This window comes from Hevea brasiliensis, chromosome 7, assembly GCF_030052815.1.
Source record: "Hevea brasiliensis isolate MT/VB/25A 57/8 chromosome 7, ASM3005281v1, whole genome shotgun sequence".
Lineage (NCBI taxonomy): Eukaryota > Viridiplantae > Streptophyta > Magnoliopsida > Malpighiales > Euphorbiaceae > Hevea > Hevea brasiliensis.
This window is the reverse complement of record NC_079499.1, coordinates 29282901-29290859: the sequence shown is the minus strand read 5'-3', so window position 1 is coordinate 29290859 and position 7959 is coordinate 29282901.

Here is a 7959-nt window from a genome sequence, read left to right as displayed (position 1 = left end):
TGGATATTAGGGTTTTGAGGCATAAAAAATTGACTTGACTTACTAAACTGTTAAAGAACAATCTAATGGTCAATAAGTGACCATTTGAGGTAAGTTGAATACAATTTGGACTGAAAAATGGTATGGCAAAGTCAAGGTATAAACTGCCCTAGGACAGCAGCATAGGGACTGAAAATTCAGTCCCTTTGCACTGCCATAACTTGGGCTGTGTTAGTCCAATTGAAGTTTGGCCAATTGGACATGAAACTAGGCTTATAATGGCACATTTTTTCTGAAGAAACCATGCCTAAAAGACCAAAGCAAGAGGATCAAAACTTGGCCCCAATCCGGAACCCTGAAACTGATTCTGCAGAATTGGCCAAATGAACAGTAACTGTTCATTTGGCCATAACTCACTGTAGATTTGGTCAATTGACCTGAACTTTTTACAGCAACAAGTTAAGACATAGAAAAACAACTTTCATGAAGGAACCTACCCCAAATTATTGCCAGAACCCATCCAACCAAGTGACTCTAGTTACTGTTCATGCATTGTAGATATGGTAATTTTCTGCAGAATGCACATTCGGCCAGCTTGGGTCTTTGGACCATATCTAGAGCTACAAAACTCCAAATGGAGTGATTCAAAAAAGGAAATTCAACTAGACAAAATAAGGAACAACTTTCATGTTTTACATTTCTTCAAATTCCTACAGTAACAGTGTCCAATGGAATAGTGAAATTGACTCACCAAAACTGAAAATTCTGCTTGTGTTGAGTTACACTTTGGAATGGTATTAACACTTAATGCCAACAAGTTTTAAACACCAAATGTGGTATGTTGGGAGTGCCAAAGTCAATGTACACATTTTTATTCTAAAAGTCAACATTTTTGTTGACCAATGATGAATAGTGACACCAAAAATTTGAAATTCACAAATTGAAGAATTTAAAAGTTTCAAATGCCCTAGTATACCTAACAAGATTGGTTTGGATAGTTTGGCATGCCATTAGGGTTCGATTAGCGATCGCACATGGCAAAAATGTCATTCGTGATTTCATGGCTTTTAGCCATTCGACTTTGCATTGAGACTTGGCCTTGTGCTCGAGATTATTCTGACTTGGTAGTCGCATTTGCACACCGGGTGATGCATATGCGATCGATGGTGTGACGGCGAGGTACTAGATACCCAGTGCGGTTACCCATTATCGATCCGATCGTCTAGTGTAGGTTACTTGGGCAACCAAATGAATGAAAATGAGCAATGTAGAAGAAATAAATGAATGGATATACAAATACATGACAAACAAAACATGTACATGAAATACATATTTATATCTGTTATTTCTTGTTATTTTATTATTGCACCACTAAGCAATATTGCTTAGCGCGTTGCTTTTGCCACGCGTAGGTACTGGAGATCCTGATCGTGAGCCCAGTAGACCACAGACTGGGTGAGTCCATCCTGCAGTTCTGCGCAGTGTCCGTGTCACCTCACTACCTGCAGTGCATTGGTAGGGCACTAGGTGTCATTTTGTCATTTTGATATTTTGAAGCAGATTTTTTTTTACTTTTTCATATGTATTTGAACTCATGTAATATATTTTGATGTCCATGTAAATAATGAAAGTTATGACTATGAATGCAAAATTTGAGCATGTATTTATCGCTTGTATATGAGAAATGGATGTTTGTGAAATGAAAAGATTATTGAGAATTTGCTATTGAGAAATATTGTTGAGATTTTGGATATTGGAGTTTGAGATGATGGAATAAAAATATTGGAAGTGTTTTTAACAGGTTAGAAGAAGCAGTTTTCTCCATTTTTAGCCATACTCACGGATTTTATTTAAAATTTTCGGAACCTTAAATGAATGATACTTTTGATAAATGGTTTAAATAAATTGTATTTCATAAATTATATGCAAAAGCATGATATAAATTAAGTGAGGAATATTAGAGTGTGCCGGTACACCGTGTGGCATTACTTACTCGGGTATACTGTACACGGGTAAGGGGTGTCACAGCCCAATACATGTTGTCCCAAAAAAGGGTGGAATGACAGTGGTCAAAAATGAAAATAATGAATTAATTGCCACCAGAACAGTGACTAGTTGGCGAATGTGCATAGATTACAGAAAATTAAATATAGCCACTAGAAAAGATCTTTTTCCACTTCCCTTCATTGATCAGATGTTAGAAAGACTAGCTAGGCATTCTTATTTTTGCTATTTAGATGGATACTCAAGTTTTTTTCAAATCCCTATCCATCCAAATGATCAAGAGAAAACCACTTTTACTTGTCCATATGGAACCTTTGCTTATAGGAGGATGCCATTTGGGTTGTGTAATGCACCAGCCACTTTTCAAAGGTGCATGATGGCAATCTTCTCAGATTTCAGTGAAGATATAATGGAGGTTTTTATGAATGACTTTTCTGTTTATGAATCTTCATTTGACATATGCTTGGCTAACCTTTCTAAAGTTTTGCAGCGATGTGCGGATACTGACCTTGTGTTAAACTGGGAAAAGTGTCATTTCATGGTTCAGGAAGGGATAGTGCTTGGACATTTGGTGTCTAACAGAGGAATAGAGGTTGATAAAGCCAAAGTTGAAGTGATAGAGAAGATGGCTCCTCCTACCAATGTCAAGGGAATTCGAAGTTTTCTAGGACATGCTGGGTTCTACAGATGCTTTATCAAGGATTTTTCTAAAATAGCCAAACCGTTGTCTAATTTGTTAAGTAATGACATACCATTTGTATTTGACCAAGAGTGTTTGGATGCCTTTTGCAGGTTGAAGCAAGCTCTTATCACTGCACCGATCATGCAACCACCTGGTTGGAGCCTACCTTTTGAAATTATGTGTGATGCTAGCAACTATGCAATTGGAGCTGTTCTTGGTCAAAGAAAGGACAAAAAGGCTTATGCTATTTATTATGCTAGTAGAACACTGGATGAGGCTCAAACAAATTATGCAACAACTGAAAAGGAATTTTTAGCAATTGTCTTTGCATTGGAAAAGTTCAGACCTTACATTATTGACTCAAAGGTGGTTATATTTTCAGATCATGCAGCCATCAGGTATTTACTCCGTAAAAAGGAGGCTAAACCTAGGCTCATTAGGTGGATTTTGATGCTATAAGAGTTTGACTTGGAGATTAGAGATAAGAAGGGAGCTGAAAATGTAGTTGCTGATAATCTTAGTAGGCTGAAATTGGATGATGAAGAATTGGATGAAATCCCTATTGATGAGTTTTTCTTGGATGAACAACTTTTCTCTCTTGTTGCTAAACTACCTTGGTATGCAGACTTTGTGAATTATCTATCTTGTGGAGTTTTACCTCTAGGAATGACATGGCAACAAAAGAAAAAGTTTTTGCATGAGGCAAAATTTTATAGATGGGATGATCCTTTACTCTTTAGGAGATGTTGTGATGGTCTAATTAGAAGATGTATTCCTGATGAGGAGACACAGAGTATTATGCATCATTGCCATACTTCTGATTATGGAGGACATTTTGGAATCTCTAAAACAGCTAGTAAAATTTTGCAAGCTGGTTTCTTTTGGCCGAATCTTTTTAAGGATGTGAGGAAATTTGTGTTGGAATGTGATAAATGTCAAAGGAGTGGAAACTTGTCAAAAAGAGATCAAATGCCCCTAAATGGTATTCTTGAAGTAGAATTATTTGATGTCTGGGGAATAGATTTTATAGGGCCATTTCCTCCTTCATTTGGTAATAAATACATTCTAGTTGGAGTTGACTATGTGTCAAAGTGGGTGGAAGCTACTGCAACTCCAACTAATGATGCTAGAGTGGTAGTGAAATTCTTAAAGAAATTTGTCTTGAGCAGATTCGGAGCTCCTAGGACTGTAATTAGTGATGGGGGTTTGCATTTTTGTAATAAACAACTTGAGAGCTTAATGAGGAAGTATGGTGTAGTGCACAAGATAGCTACCCCATACCACCCTCAAACTTCAGGACAAGTTGAAATTTCTAACAGAGAGCTGAAACATATCTTGGAGAAAACAGTGAACAATTCTCGAAAAGATTGGTCTATCAAACTAGATGATGCTTTATGGGCATATAGGACAGCTTACAAAACCCCTATAGGAACTATTCCCTTTAGGTTGGTGTATGGTAAGTCTTGTCATTTACCTGTGGAGCTAAAACATAGAGCATATTGGGCCATTCAGACCTTGAATTTTAATCTTAAGCAAGCTGGTGAGAAAAGACTATTGCAACTTAATGAGCTTGAAGAACTCAGGATGGATGCTTATGAAAGTGCCCGTATTTACAAAGAAAGAACCAAAGTATGGCATGATAAGCATCTTAGGAAAAAGGAATTCAAAGAAGGTGATTCAGTTTTATTATTCAACTCAAGATTGAAATTGTTTCCTGGAAAACTTAAATCAAGGTGGACTGGTCAATATAGAGTTTCTAAGGTTTTCCCTTATGGAGCAATTGAAATTTGGAGTGAAAAATCTGGGAATTTTAAGGTCAATGGGCATAGATTGAAACATTACATAACTGGAGACCCAATAAAAGGAGCAAGCTGTTACAAGCTCTGCAATCCCTCACCTCTTTTCAGTGAAATTCATGAAAAGTCCAGCTAAGGACTATAAATTAGCCCTATTGGGAGGCATCCCAAGTCCTTTTATTTTGTTTTTGATGATTTACTTTTACTTTCATTACTTTTGTTTTTATCTTGAATCTCCCAAAATTCAATTTTTCACATTGTTGAATTTTGTCCCTTATAGACGTATTTCAATGGAGGAAGATTGGTGAACTGCTGGGGAGTGATTCTTAACTTGAAAATTTTGTCCTTCAAACTCTCCCAAAAACTGATTGGTTTTTGATTCATAACCTGTGTAGGGGCTGCTATCTGGTTTATGCAGAGGAAAAATGAAATTCTGCAGCAAAGAGGGTGTCTGCAGTAGATGGCTTATGTTCTTGGTGAGGTTGGGTGTGTAACTTTTTAGTATATGTGCTTATAATGTTAATACGGTGGTAAGTGAGTCACCTTTGTAGTTTTGAGCTTATTTGGGTTGTGGAATTCAAGGTGGAAATGCTGTATTTTTCTTGGCATAACTTGGAAAGTTCATTTCATCATTTGTGAATAGATGCAACTTTATGCAGATTTTATGGAGTTTTATGTGCCAAATGTTGATTTGCAGAATTTGAATCAATATAGAATGGGTCACAAATGCCTTTTATGCAGGATTCACTTTTACAAGCTTGTGTGATCCAATTTTGATGGACTTTGTATATATTGATGTGTTTTTGGTGATAATTTCTCATGATTTATGCTTCATAGAATTATATTTCCTCATTCTAGGTTATTTTTCACACTTGCAAATCATTTTCCATTGCAATCTCAATCTTGTTGAATTGTGCATAAGCAACTGCATAGCTTATGCAATCCTGCATAACCACAATTCTTGCCATTTTTCACCTTTATTGCAAGTGCATAAGGAGAGTGCATAGCCTATGCAATTCTGCATAACCTCATTTTGTCAAATTTCTTATCTGTCAAAACTTGCATCAGTTGAGTGCATGACTTATGCACGTTTGCATAACTTCAAATTCTGCATTTTCTCTCTCTGCCGAAGTCTGCATAAGGAGGATGCATGACTTATGCACTTCTGCATAACCAGAAACTCCAAAAATCAAAAGCTGCCGGGGGGTGCATAAGCAGAGTGCATAACTTATGCACTTCTGCATGACCTCAAATTCTGAAAATCAAAACCCACCGAGAGGTGCATAAGCAGAGTGCATAGCTTATGCACAACTGCATGACCACCAACCCAAAATCCCAAAAGCTGCCGAGACCTGCATAAGCAGAGTGCATAACCTATGCACTACTGCATAACCGAAAACTCTGAAAACCAAAACCCACCGAGAGGTGCATAAGCAGAGTGCATAGCTTATGCACAACTGCATGACCACCAACCCAAAATCCCAAAAGTTGCCGAGAGGTGCATAAGGACAATGCATGACTTATGCACTTGTGCATGAGCTATTTCTCTGAAGTCCAAAACAAGTTGAAACATGCATAAGCAGGGGGCATAAGTTTTGCACACCCATTAATCCCCATATGCAGTCTTACACAACCAAATCCAAAAAATTTCGTCGGCACCCATTTCTCCCGCCTCCCGTCTCTTCTGTTCACAACCGTTCGTTCCTCTCCATTTCTCCCGACATTTTCCTCCTTCCCTTCTTCTCCACACCCATTTCTGCCGCCCTAGCCCTAATTACCCCATGTATATTTTCTTTTCCCCTCATCTCCTCCATCTTCTCCATCAGCAATGGAGTCGCCTCCCCATTCCCGTCCAGTTTCCCCTCTCCAGGTTTCACCATTGTCAACGCTACCTCCCAATCCCGATTCCCCTCCACAAGCGACACCCCCACCACCCTCCACAACCACTTATAAACGAAAAATCAGGTCGAAATCCACTAGGCCCATGTCATCTGCACCTTCTTTCTCAAAGCGCAACGAACCACCCACCACCCCAAGGTCAGAACCTCCACCTCCATCACCTCCTCCAGCACCATCATTTCGACAACAGCCAGATGCAACCAGCCCCTTAGCAACATCTATGGACAAGGGCAAAACAATAGAATTAGATTAGTTTCTGTTTTACTTTTGTTCAAACTTTTCGGACTTTTTCTTTGTACATATGTTCAAACAATTATAGTTTGTTTTGAATTCTGTTAGTTTGTTTTGAATTAGTTTGTTTCTTAAAGTTCTATTGGATGGCCATTACATTAGTTTTCCATTGATTTTCCCTGCCTTTACTGCCCTTTTTGTGCATAATTGTCCATATATTGTATATTCTGTTTTGTATATTATGGTTGCACATTTTTCCTTGCTAATCATCATGCAGCCGCTTTTGAATATACTGCACAGGAGGTGAATTCCCTTATGCAATTATTTTGCATAGCCTGTGCAGCCCTTTATGCCACTTATGCAGAACTGCACAGGCTGTGAATCCCCTTATGCAAATGTCCTGCATAGCCTGTGCAGCCCTTATTGCTACTTATGTAGAACTGCACGGCTTATGCGCCCTACTTATGCACCTGTTCTGGACAGCACTTAATTCTGCATAACCTGTGCAGCTACTTATGCATTCCCATTATCTCTTGAATTCTCATCTGCTTTATACCAGGTAACCTTTTCTTTTTGCTCTTAACATTTCACAATTCCTGGTAATGACTATTTGCTTTGAGTTTTGGTAATATACTGCTGAGACATTGAGGACAATGTCCAATTTTGAGTTTGGGGGTGCACATTTACATCTTGATTTTTGCTTCATTTTTCACATTTTGAGTATAGAGCATCCCATCCCATTCCATTTACATATATTGTAAATATTTTACATATACATCCATACATACATATACATTACACATTTACACACACATTATACATCACTTAGAAATTGTACATATTGCACACAAATAGATTCCCTCCATTTAGTTAATGCATTACTCATTTTTAGGAATCATGCATCATGCATTCAAATCTTTTGCCAAATCCCTTGAGTATTGAAAAGCTACCTATGAGAGTGATTTGACTTACCTTTAGTTGGGTTTGTGGATTGAAAGTTTCCTAAGAGATGCAAGGTTTTGAAGTGTCTATCCCTCGCCTATATCTTCTTAGCCAAAAAGCCACCCAACTAGTCATTTAGAGATGGAAGTGTTTAGAGGGAATTATTGGATATAAGGTAGTCAAATGATGTCTCACCAATCCTAGAACAAATTTTCTAAACCTTTCAAGGCGAAATACCAGCTTGTACTTGAAAAGAGAAATGATTAGGCATTCTTTGATTTAAACCTTCTCATTTTAAACCTTTGGCCCTTTTTCCCAATTAAAATTGACCATTGTAAACCCCTTTGAGCCTTTTTGTCCCTAATTTTTTCTTGAAATTCTTATTACTACCTAGCCAATGAACCAAACACTCCAACCCTTTTCATG